Genomic DNA, 13,185 nt, shown 5'->3' on the forward strand with positions numbered 1-13,185 from the left:
ACAGCATATGTCCATAAAAATATGCTTCTGATCATTAAGAGATGATTTAAATATGTTTTGATATGTTTTCAGCTAAACAATAAAATTGGAAAGCAGTACTGATACCGTGCCAAGGTGCTCTGACTAAAGTGCACCTATGCTATGGACACATGATGAGACTCTTGTTCTCCCCAACTGTTTCAACAGAGTTTATTCATAATCTAGTGATAATTTTGCCACTTGGGCAACTATTGAACAAAAATGGAGATGCAATTATGCCTGAGAGAAGTTCTTACAAGACAAGATTTTTGTCATGATAGTTTTCCTACATGCCTGTGATTAGTACCCTGCTTCAACCACTCTGCTGTAGCTGTACAGGAGTTTTTTCTTCATTACTTTTTATGATGCTGTTGGGTTGGGTTTTTACAATCAGCTTTTTATATACATACATACATTTGAAGCCTTAATTTTCAAATAATACATATTTTATTTACTATTAAGCCAACTTCCACATATCATCTCTTAATATTGTGATTGGTAGCTATGGATTTATTTCATGCACATTTCAGTGTTTATATTTATGGTTTTCAAGGAAAATAATACCCTTTAGTTTGGATGCTTAACTCCAACTTCTAATAAATATGCCCCATACAAAGTTTTTTACTACTCCTGTTACCATGTACAGCTACAGTGCTGGGTGGATGGCAGACCTGCATTGGTCTGCTAAAGCTAAAATGCTTCATTGTGAAAAGTTCCACCCATATTCACTTTTTCAAGCTGTTCTCTGAAGTGGAGGACCGTGATTTTGTGTGTTTTTAATCTGCAATTTGAGTGTCCTCAAATTGTACTTAGATGTTTTTCTATTGGAAGTTCTGTATAAATTGACTCTTGGAGGTTGTGTCAGAGGAAGGACAGGTTCAAAGGTGATGACCCAAAAAAATGTAAGACAGAGCTAAATCATATTTTGGCAATTTCTTTTAGCACAGGTCAGAAGAGTGAAAGAAAATGAGATACGGTTTAAAAAATTGTCATGTGTATAAAATGACTTTAATAGTAGCTTTTTCTTTCAAAAGAAATTTCCTCGAAGCCATGAGACGATAATGTTCTAAGGCAAGGTTTACATTTAATTCTAACTACTTTTCCTCCCCCTTTAGAAGCTGTCACTTACATGTGTCTTACTGTGTCCTTTTTCCTAACATTTTCCTCCTAAAGCCACTATTCAGCAATGACCTTAAAATGAATAAAAGACATTCCATAGTCAAATGCAGCATTTGTACTTTACAGACAGGTCTTCTGACCTGTTACTTTGATGTCAAACATTGACAGGAATAGCCACTCAGAAAAGCATCTCAAACCACTATCAGCTGTTGGGGTATCCTGTGGCTGGTGGTCAGAACTTGATACCATGGAGTGTGAAACTGTATCATTTGTTTTGCTTGTTGCCCATGAAGAGCCTTTATATTGAATTAAGGGGAAAATGAGACCATATTGCTTGACAATTTTACAGTAAAAGCCTGGAAATATCCACATTGCAAAACAATTCTTTGTTATCAAAATTGTTATTTGATTTTTCTGGAGAGAGGCAAAGAAGATCGAGCTTTTCAAACTTATTGGTAAAACATATCCAGGACCCAGTGACATGCCAGATTACTCCAGTTTATCACTCAGTGATTCTACTTTGTGATGGCAGGCATCTCTGTCTCATTTACAGGCATAAGTTTTGATGTCCTTGCCTCTTGTACTGCCAGTGACCATTACACATAACGTATCTCTGTCTTGCTTATCCATTCAGTCAGGTATTTATGAAAATTAATAATGAAAATGAATGTCTCCCCCTTAGCTTTCTATTCTCCAGGATAAAAAGCTCACTCTTTTAGCTCTTCATATGACAAATACTTCAAGCCCTCAGTCGTCCTTTGGTTCTTTGCTAGACTCACGTCAACAGGAAGGAAGGATAAGTTCCCTCAGACATCTGGTAACAATTTTCCAAAACAGCACAAACTACTGATGGCTGCTTTTTCCTGAAGAGGTTATTGCTAGCTCACAGTCAGCATTTTGCCTACCAAGATGCTGAAGCCCTTTTCTCCAAAATGGAAAATCTCTTGGAAGCAGTCGAAGTATCATTCAGAGAGACTCTGTTCTAACCAACTCTTCATGTCAGTTAGACTTCTTGGGAACGTGGACTCCAATCTATATTTTCCAGGTCATGGCTTTCCTAACCACATCCTATTGGTTATTTTAGGATAAGCTCACTTGTGTAAGTAATTACGGATTTTTTTCATCCTAAAAAAAAACTGACTTAATCATTGAATTACCAATTCTTTCTCTGTCTTTTGTCATTGCTGACCAACAATGTCAGGTAAATTATGTCATATGGAATTTATTTTATCCACTACCCTGAAATGCCTTCTAGGCCAACAGTGTAGCTACATTACCTTTTGGATCCATTACTTATCCAGAAATTTCCTCAATTTCTTTTGGGAATATAGCCTTTAATTAGTACTGTGGTCTGTTTGCAATGCAAGATGGGAATATCCAGCAATATTATGAGCTGTTCCACTGATGAAGATAGTGACCCTGACGGGTTTAATGACTTCCCGAGATTATACAAGTTTGAATGGATGTTAAATCCTGTGCCAGTTCTAATGGAGAAATAACATGATAAATACTCTAGCTGAATTGTGTACATGCCACATGTGTAACTTCCCTCTTACATTCTAACTGGGAGAAAATGATACACTTGTGTAACAGACAGGTGGGATCTTGCTCTTGGCTTGCAGCATAACTATCACAGACCTGTGAGAGAGAAGATGAAGATTGTTGCCTTTTGCAACAATCCTAAGGTGTCATGTTTCTAAATGGTCTGCATTTCCTACCAAAGTTAATTGCACAGAATATCTCTCCTCCTAGACAGTTCTTCCTCTACAAATTGTCTAATATTTTTCAATTAAAAATTCAAGTAGGGAAATTTTGTCATCTTCCCCTGCACTTTGTATCATCTGTCCAGAGACACACAGAGTTAATTAAATTTAGTCTTTAAAGTTGCATTTAAGGAATATTTCTCAGGTGTGTAGTCCATCATACTTCAAAGCTAAGAATAAAAATGAAACAAATACACATGCATTATTTCCGGCTCAGCAGAGGAGATTAAAATTTTGAAGGAGAAAAAAGTCTTTTTGTAAAAAGAAATTAATTTTGTTCATACTGAAAGTTAAAGAAAACACCTAATATACTGTATTGCATCTGTGTATATGTACCTGACACCAGCCATTTTAATGTTAAGTAGAATAACTAAAATGAAGGGTAAAGAATGGCCAGAGAAATACTAGTGAAAGACAATTGTCTTTTGTTTTACATTTTCCTGAGAAGCTCTTGTAAGCAAAGTAAAGGGATGGACAAAAAGGTACAAAAAACCCAGAAATGCCCCAACATCTCAGTTATTCTGTATTTCTGACATGTCAAGTGTTTTGTCTTCTAATATGCCTAAGCTCAACATTGCTTTATCTTTGGCATTCACAAACATTCCAAGAATGATATCCAATTAATGGCATATATAAAATTCAGAAAGCAGGTGGATTAGACAATTTTTGAAAGTAGTATTCCTGTCATCTTTTAAAATAAATTCCGTGGAAAATATAATCCACTGTCAGAAATTCTAGTATGATATACATTTCTTATACACATATACAAAGAAAAGAAAACGACAAAAGCCATCAGATAGTGAACATAATTAAAAAACACATATCACTATGCACTATCTACAGAAAATAGAGAAGCAAAAATAACCCTGAAATGTGCAAGGATGTAAAATTATTTCTCACAAACCATTAAATTCTAAGAAAGGTCTCTGATGATCAATGCTGAAAATGTTATTTTCAGGTGTTCCTTCTTGCTACTTTCAGTGACTGATTTATAAGAATAAAAAGCTGGTATATAAAAAAAAAAAGATTTTTTTTAACAGGAATAGATTTAAATATGTTTTCTTAGTAGTGGGGTTAATTTCCTATGTGGGAATATTTTATTATATTTTACCTTCTTTGATTCTTAGTCATACTAAAGTCCATTGGGTGAATTTATTCTGTTTGTGTGATAGTGCATAATGTGAACATGAGTAGATTTATATGAGAACAAATTATGTGCAGTCACAATTTGAAATTCACTCTGGTTAAGAAAGGCAGTGACTTTTATTTAGAGAAAAAAAAAAAAAGGTAAAGCAAGTTCTTTTTCATCAATTCCATTTGTAATGAACGATCAGATAATTGTGACATGACTGGCTACATGACAAGCAATTAATTAGAAAAATGGTGGATGGTGCCATTGTCCTTGTACATCTTTTTCCTCTGGAGAGATTATAAATATTGAAGATTGCAAATTATGAACAATTATTTAAGTTATTATGTCAGTTAGCAACCTGCACAACCAGTAACCAAAATGATAAGATACTGCTATGATCCAGGTGTGTTGTGTGATGTCCATCACAGCATTGGAATACATTGATCAACACACACTTGAAATACATTTTCAATTGCCACTTCACACTGCACAATTTGCTGCACTGAAGAGGGTTTAGTGGTAAAGGTATCCAAAATTTCTAAAAATGTTATTTAATTTATCGCTATTTCTAACAAGTTAAGGCAAGGCAAGGCATGGAGAGAGGAGTTCAGAAGACGGGGAGAGGAACACAACTTTTGTATTATATGACTACAAAACTTATACTCGCTTTTAATTTTCTTGACCTAAAAAACCTCCCACAAAGCAGGTAATTCAAGTTACATAAACTGAACTGAGTAAATCTTTTGCAATTAGTGATTTTGCTGTAGTTTCAAACAGATTTTGTGGTTGTGGTCTTTCTTCTCACAATGTAAAGAAGCCTGGAAAAATACAAAGAAGGCTATATATCTCCTTAATATGATGAGATTTATTTTAGGTTCATATGTTTTAGAAATTTACATATATACAATTATGCATGAAAATATCCCACTTAATAAGTCAGCATGATCTATGTGTTAGTATTAATTCTTCAGTGACCGTCAAAACAAACAAACAAAAAAAAACAAACAGGGAAAAGAAAGGACCACTCATTAATATAAAAAATGATATAATTTGCATTCTTTAAATAATTGTTTTGAAGTTGTTTAAAGTAAAAAGCAGATACGCATAATGGTGTCTAATGTAAAGAAGTATGTGTGATGTTCCTGAAAAATAATGAAATTATTTCTTCCGATCACAGAATCACTGTGATCAAGAAGATTAAAAGAAATAGATGATTAAAAGAAATACATATATACATACATTTCAATGTAGATCTTGAAAAATTGTGACCTGCCAGCAAGCTACAGTGTTTCATATTCATAATAAGATACTTAAAGGCAAATATGCCTTTCAAATAGCTTTGGGAAACAACAGACTTACTCTATGATACATGAGGGAGGCAAACCTCAGATATTAAATATTTGCTCTTCAATTGATTGCTAACAACTATTCTTTGTGTATATCTAGTGATTAATAACTGAATTTCCCAGTTTTGCTCGCTGTAAATTAATTTATCTTCCCAGTATTTAATAATGTCATAAGTATAGATCAAAATCATCACATTTGAATGAATGTGATGATTCATTCATAAGTCAAAACTTAGAGCATGCACTCAGTACAATTATGATGGGTTTTCATTTTGAAATTACAATGATATCTATTAGGAAAAAAGCCACAGCAAAACCCGACAAATCTTTAAGTACGTAAGAAGCATGAAAAGCATTTCTGTTTTGAAAAGCACAATCAGTGCAATAAATCTAGAAAGAGTTATAGGGATTAAAGAAAATATTTGATTTCTTAATGTGCCTTTTGAGGGAAGCTTGATCTAGTCAATGTACTGCTTAAGAACTGACAAGAATGAAAGAAAGGATGATGAGTTCACAGCACCAATAAACCTGTCAAAAAAGGGGATGGTATCTGCTGGTTGTGGTTTCCTTATGATATCATTGAGGTATTCAGAGAAACACTTAGTTTGTCACAAACTTGCCAAGTGGGTCACGTCTGCTTGTTCAAATATATCAGGGGAACATCCTTCCCAACTGGTATATAGTCTTCTGTGAGAGGATCCTAGACTTCTGGGTCAGATAAAATCACATGCTAAATTATTTTATCAAGATAAGGCTATGAAAATAGATCCTGTGTGTCACACACATCTTTTGTGAAAAATCCTTTCTTTAGGATTTTTCCTTCTGGGAAGCTGAGGCCCCAGAAAAACAATGTAAACAATGGTTATCTGCTGCTGTGGAATGCAACAGGTGCACCTGTGATTGGCCCATGTTGCATGTGTACAATTAATGGCCAATCACAGGTCTGGGACAGAATCAGAGAGAGCTCCTTTGTTTATTCATTCTTTTTCTATTCTTAGCTTAGCAAGCTTCTGAACTTTTCTCTCTATTCCTATTAGCATAGTCATAATGTAACATATATATCATAAAATAATAAATCAGCCTTCTGAACATGAAGTCAAGATTCTCGCCTCTCTCTTCACCCTGCAACCCTTGCAAGCCTGGCAACACTTGTGGGCTAAGAACTAATACATTTCTATAATAGCACAGCCTATTTATGAAGTTGTAGAATGAAAAAGAAGATAAAATGGGGCTTATTAATGTAAGGTTTAATCACACTTATAAAATCAATAATGAAAATACACAATATCTGACTGTGATGCATTTATTCCTACAGTTCTGCTACTTGTAACTCTTTATTTGAACATTTTAAAAACCAATAGGGTTTAATGATAATGCCTTGTGATTTTGAATGAGGATTAGTTTTCCTTTTGAGTTTCACTGAATCAAATGCACAAATATTTAACATTAAAAAACATTCAATATTAAAGGTAAAAATATTACTTCATTGTGTCAGTGTTCTATATTTTTGACATTTTAGGATTTTACATCTCCAACTAAGGCCTGGTTTCAGATTACGTAAAAAAAATTAGACTGCTAGAAAAATCAGAATTGAACTCTGAAAGCACTTGAAAGCTTGAAAACACCTTGATTTTACAAATCTCAGATGTGTTTCCCTCTGGAGTACATGGTATTCAGCATAAAAGATAGTTTCTGAATTTATCATCATGATCACCTGTACTGCTTCTCTTTGATTCCACATACAGTTTCTGGAATCCACAGAAACTTAAACAATGGTAACTTTTGGAGATGAGTTATTCAGTTTACCCTGTATAATTCTGTCTGAAATTGATCTGTATTCTGAAGGAGTATAGACTTTCAGCAGTAGCAATACAATCTCATCATTACTTGATTTTCATTTGCCATGGAATGGAGTTATTCTCTTCTCAGCTACAAATCATTGCATGACATTTTTGTCCTGCAAAGGAGTTCGGAGGGAAACATTCCTGGACCATTCATCATAATGATACTTTCTCTATTGTAAGAACATAACAACTCTGTAGGAATCATTGACTGTTTTCAAAATTGTCGTTTTAAAATTAGATTGTAGATATTTTTATAGAAGAGATAAGGTTTTCCATGCTGCTGAACCCACAACATAAACTTATGGTTGCATATTTGTTTGTGCCTTTTATATATGTACATACATATTTTTAAAATATCTGAATTGCAGACTGTCGTGGTTTGACATTGACAGGAAGTAGGTTTTTTTTTTGGGATATGCTGTGGTCACCAATAGGTGTTCAGATTTTAATATTGGCACGTAGTTTAGCCACTGCGGTTCGGACACGCCTCTGAGAACACACAGGGGTTAAAAACCAGAGCTGTGCCCCTGGCAAACTCCCTTGGAACATCATCGGGAAAGAGGTTGGATCTCCCTCCCCCGTTCAGCTGCTGCTGCTGGGCAGGGGAGGGGCAGCCATGTGGTAGGCCTGGGCCTGGACAGAGATGGGGGGTGAAGAGGCCCTTGAGGATGGATGGGTGGAGGAGCCCCAAGAGACATCGGGCAGCCACCCCCAGGAGAGAGAGAGGGAGAGCCGGCGTCTGAATTTGATAGCAGCCAACTGAGAAGCAGAAAGCAGGGGGTGTGGCGAGAAGATGTCGGGCAGGGCAGCATGGGAGTTCCAGAGCTCCAGACAGGCAGAGACTTGAGATATTTAACCCTTTTCTTGCATGATAGAAACCTTACAAATGCTGATCTCCTGGAGCTGTATGAGAAGAGAGATAAGAGATGAGATAAGAGGGGATGGGCCACGAGGGAAGTGGAGAAGACTCTTGAGTGGGGGAGGAGATGAGTGGCCTTTTGGCTGGACCTTTCTTGTGTGGCCATAGACCGAACCATTTTTTTTTTCCTGTGACACAGAGACTGCATTTAGGGGGAGGCAATTGCTCAGAGCCAAGGGAGTGCAGTGATGTTATGTGTAAGAGTGCACGAACAGAGACAACAGGTGAGGAGCGTGGTTGGTGTCCTCCCTCTTCAGTGGAAGAGAAGACCTCTGGTTTTGAGACCCCTCAGCCCCAGGGGGTGAAATCTGGGGGGGCAGGTTTCCCAAAAGTGAGAGACTGTGCTCTTTGTTGGAACTGTACAAAGCATCCTTAAAAGGGGAACCCTAGAAGCAGCTCTGGTCCATGTGCAGTGGGGAGAGCACTGGGCATGGAAGGAAGATGTCATGATGGAGAAGGATTTTCCGGGCAGTGCCATCTGTGACAGGAAACACAAGAGGTCTCAATGGTGTTTCACATCTCACAGCAGACACCAGGGAGAGGGTATTTTCATGGGCACACTGGCTTTGTGCCAGAGTCAAACCATGACACAAACATTAAGGAATTATGATTCAGAGCCCTTTGGGTCAGGGACTACTGCATTACTCAGAATTTCTGGAATATGATCAAATGCTAAAAGCATTTCATATTGGTGAGGTTTTTTTCAAGTTTAGTTATATCCATTTTGTTTTCATGTTTGGAAATATCACATATATATTGCATGCCACAATTTATTTGTGCCTTTCTGGCAAAGTTGACCAACTATAGCCTTGGCTAATTGTTACATAGCAAACTTTTTTTTTGTTATTTTATTTTGCTGTTTTTCTGCAGTTCTACCTCATGTAAGATTACAACATTTTGTTAATTATGAGATTTAATAAGGTAGAAAGTGTAGCTGTAGTTATTTGCTTACAAAAACGTCAGAATAAAAACTCTTGCTTGGACACCCAATAATTTGTACCCTGTAAAAAACCAAAGAAAACCAGAACATGGGATAAAATGAGAGGAAACCTGAGTTTTAGGGAATACAACACAACCAGGTGTCTTGGAACCCTTCAAAATATGAATGGCTTGCATATCAAGTCAATTTCATGGACAAAGCATAATAAATGAAAACCCCTTGGATATTAGTGTTTCTCTGGGAACTAAGAAGATTAGAGTTTTCACCCAAAGTGATTATTTTACGCACTCACTCACTCACTCACTCACTCACTCACTCACTCTCACACTCCTCTCTTCCCAACAGTGTGCAACATGGAATCAACTGGTTTTGATGTTTTCTGTCCCTTCAGTAGCACTGTTACACATTTTTGTAGACTTAAGGGCCTACATGCTGAATTTTTCTTCTGATATGACTATACTCACAATGTCAAATTTATTTTGAGATGAGATCACACTAACTTACAAGTAAGTCTTTCCTATCCCTTTGTAGAGTTAAGTTCTTAATCTTTTTGCATTTAGTAATAGCGACCTATTTTTTCCTCTGAAATTACTAAATATTAGAAGACTTAGTTTTCCTTCTTAATATGAACCAGTTTTATGACACTTTCTATTTCTTCATAGAATAGACCACTTAAGGAACAGTAAGAAAATAATTGTGTCTTGTAAAAGATTTCACAGTTAAAATTCCATCCATGAATTTAAGTCTGGGAAATTCACAAATAAGAAAAAACCAAAAAAATTTACATGAAATATTTTGAATTTAGAAATATTAAGTTTTGAGCAAAGTTTTGGGTCAAATCCTACTTCATCTAACAAGTTCACTGAATGCTGAGATGCACCTGTCTTACAGAAGTTTAATATAGTAGTGATTAATCATATTTAATATATCCTAGGCAAAGGGTAATATTTTTAATACATTTAGTTGAATTAAAGTGCTTAGTTTTATTTTAGTTCTGAAAAGAGATTCGGCAATAGATGATACCTTACATTTTTTCCCTTTCATAAAAGCTAATAGGGATACCTTAACCCATTTTTTTCTTTATGACTAGTGTTGATTTCAAAGAGGAATCCACATGGATGTGAGGATCAGCCCTGGCACCTCTTTTGGAAGAACTTCAATGAGTTAAACTGCCTTCACAGCCTTTGCAAGAAGTCCAGCATTGGATACAGTAGAACAAGCTTTCCTTTTAAATAAAAAATTTTCAAAAAGAAAAAATACCAGTTTTGATAAAACTGAAAATATTTCCAAATTTTTAGAATATAAATAATTAGAAAATAAACAATTAGAAAAATTAAAATGGATCATACAAAAGCACTTCTTCATTTCTAAACCAAAATGTTTTTTATGGAACTGACCTTCTTTCTTTTGTAGTCACATTTATAATTTACCCATTTAGACAAATTTGAAGAAAAAAAGTTAACACTAAAACCTCCCCAGCCTAAAATGAAGTGCCTTGAGCTTTAAGTTGAATAAAAATTTTCCGACTGCACATATAACTTTAAAGTTTCTCTATGGAATTTTTTTCTGAGCAAAGCAGAGTTTCTATTCCTTCAATTTGGCCAAATTCTGAGAATCCATGCTCTGGAATTGTTGTTTGGACCTGTTCTCCAGACATATTATTTACTCATATCAGATTTGATCAGAGCTTATTTTAATGCAAAAGGAGTTCCATTCTCACTGAGATTCTCTCCTGCACTGCAAACTCATCTTCTTACAAATCAATTGGGACTTAATCAGACGACATTTCCAGTTGAGTGCGATAGTCCTCCTGTTTGACATTAGAAACCCTTCCCACATCTCCTGGGAATCTTTGTTCTTCCACACAGAACCATATTTTGTGAATGTTAGAAGAAAAGTATTTATGCCAAAAATATAGATTACTTGAAAAGCAAGGTAAAGGAAGATACAAAATTTTCAGTGAAATATTAATTAAAATTTAATAAATTTGATTTTATTTTATAAATTTAATTACTTTAGGCTACCTTAAGTTTAGGTTACCCATGTATAAATTTCTCTTTCAATTACACTCTGTCTCTTTTATGTCGGCAATTACATATTAGCTCTTATGATTTTCACAGCAGTGAGAAAAGATACATAGCAGCCTGTTGCATTTTAGGTGCCCTCTAAAAGTTAAAGGGAGGCATCTTCAGATTTTGTGAATGGATCAAATTTTGCCAATTTATCTTAATCTACTTCACCATAAATCAACAGAACTTCAGTGTCTAAAAATAAAATCTTGCCTGTAGAAATCTATGCAATAGTTTAATGTTCAGCTTTCTCTGTGTAACAACTACCTTTTGCCATCTCTGAGGAGAAAAATGAGCAATCTCTGGTGTATAGTTATTTTTAACTTACTATTCAAACAGACCTTTTAGCTAAACACCAATTGTGCCCAATTTTTAATTAATTTATGCAAGTTTTATGATCTGAAGAACAACAGTGTCACTGAACACTCAGACTCCATTTACCATCAATCAAGATTAAAGTTTTCATTGCAATAATTGACCTTTTATTTCCATACAGACCAAATGAGTCTCTAAGGATCTTCACACTCATATCAACTTACAACTGGGAAATAATTTTAAAGCTACCAAATACTATAATGTCCTATTTTGGTTGACTGGAAATTCAACAGTGATATTGTGTGCAACATAGTGTCTATAATAATATACTGCCTGAATAATAATTGTTAGAAAGCTGAAATTCCACAGAGGATCATATGCCACTTAGTTCTGTGCCATATTCTATGTACAATCTATTGTGTACTGGTCATTGCACACCCCATCAAGGTACTTATTTACTTTCTATAGTTATTTCTATAATTAACTTTCAAAAATATTTATTTTCTTTGCTCCTTAAACAGTAGAATATTACATATCTTACAACGATTTTCTCCAATACAATAATGTTTGTCCTTGTTTTCATGTCTTCCTTTATTTCAGTTTCAAGAAAACTTTCAGCTTTTCTGCTGGCGGCTTTCAATGCCAATTGCAAATCAAGGTAGTAGAGCTTTCACAGATTTGGCACACATATTTGAAGGAGAAATTTAGCTTATAGTGAAATGATGTGAAGCATACAGGCATGATACAACAAAGTAGAAACTATAATAAAACAATAAGGAACATAAACACATGATTATTTAGTATATAATATCGCAGGCAGGATGAACTTCACAGCTATTGACATTAAGACCCTTCTTGTGTTAAGAAAAAAAAAATGGAAATGAAGGACAGTGGACTTGGGAAATTTACCTACATATTTAAGTATAGCTGCGACTTGAGTTGCCATAAGCTTACACGCAACAAAAAAAAAGGCTAAAAATAAATACACAGACAGAGAACAAGTCTGAAAGCTTTATATGAGAGCAATAGTTTCAAGTTTACATGCAAAATGTTCTTGATTCTGTGCCTCTTTATTGCAGACCACCACACAATACTGGCACAATCCCATCACTCTACAAAATGTATATGAGAAGCAAAAAGTGTGATAATATGAAACTGACACTGCTTATGACTTGTTTTACCACATGGGTTTGGACCATGACATGCATTTTTTTTCAAGTCATTTGCATATTAATCATAAATATTTTTACACATTTAATGGGAGGAGAAAATATTGATTTTCAATCAACAAATATTATGTTGATTTGTCAATCAACAATAGTTGAAACTACACTGTTAAAGCAATGAGACTTCATTCTATCTCCCTCTTTTCCCACATCTCCACCAAGAATTTGCTTGGAGAAATTAGAAGTTCCAAGGGGACAACCCTAAACCACTGACATTTTAGTTGTTATTTGTATTATTCATATTGGTAAAGAAGCATGTATCTTATATATGACCTTTACAAATTGAAAAAACTATACGATAAATATCACTGAATTCCTTACACATAAATAAAGGCTTCATTTTAACAGGCATAGCAGTTTATTGTCTGTGACCCAATACAATTAGATTCTGCTACACTACCCTGACTCTAATGTGACTCAACTTGTTCTTTAACTTCACATACACATATGAGTCTAAATTCTAGAGCGCAGATTAATGGTTGGGGTAGTAATTA

The sequence above is a fragment of the Ammospiza nelsoni genome, chromosome 1, assembly GCF_027579445.1.
Source record: "Ammospiza nelsoni isolate bAmmNel1 chromosome 1, bAmmNel1.pri, whole genome shotgun sequence".
In the NCBI taxonomy this organism is placed as follows: domain Eukaryota; kingdom Metazoa; phylum Chordata; class Aves; order Passeriformes; family Passerellidae; genus Ammospiza; species Ammospiza nelsoni.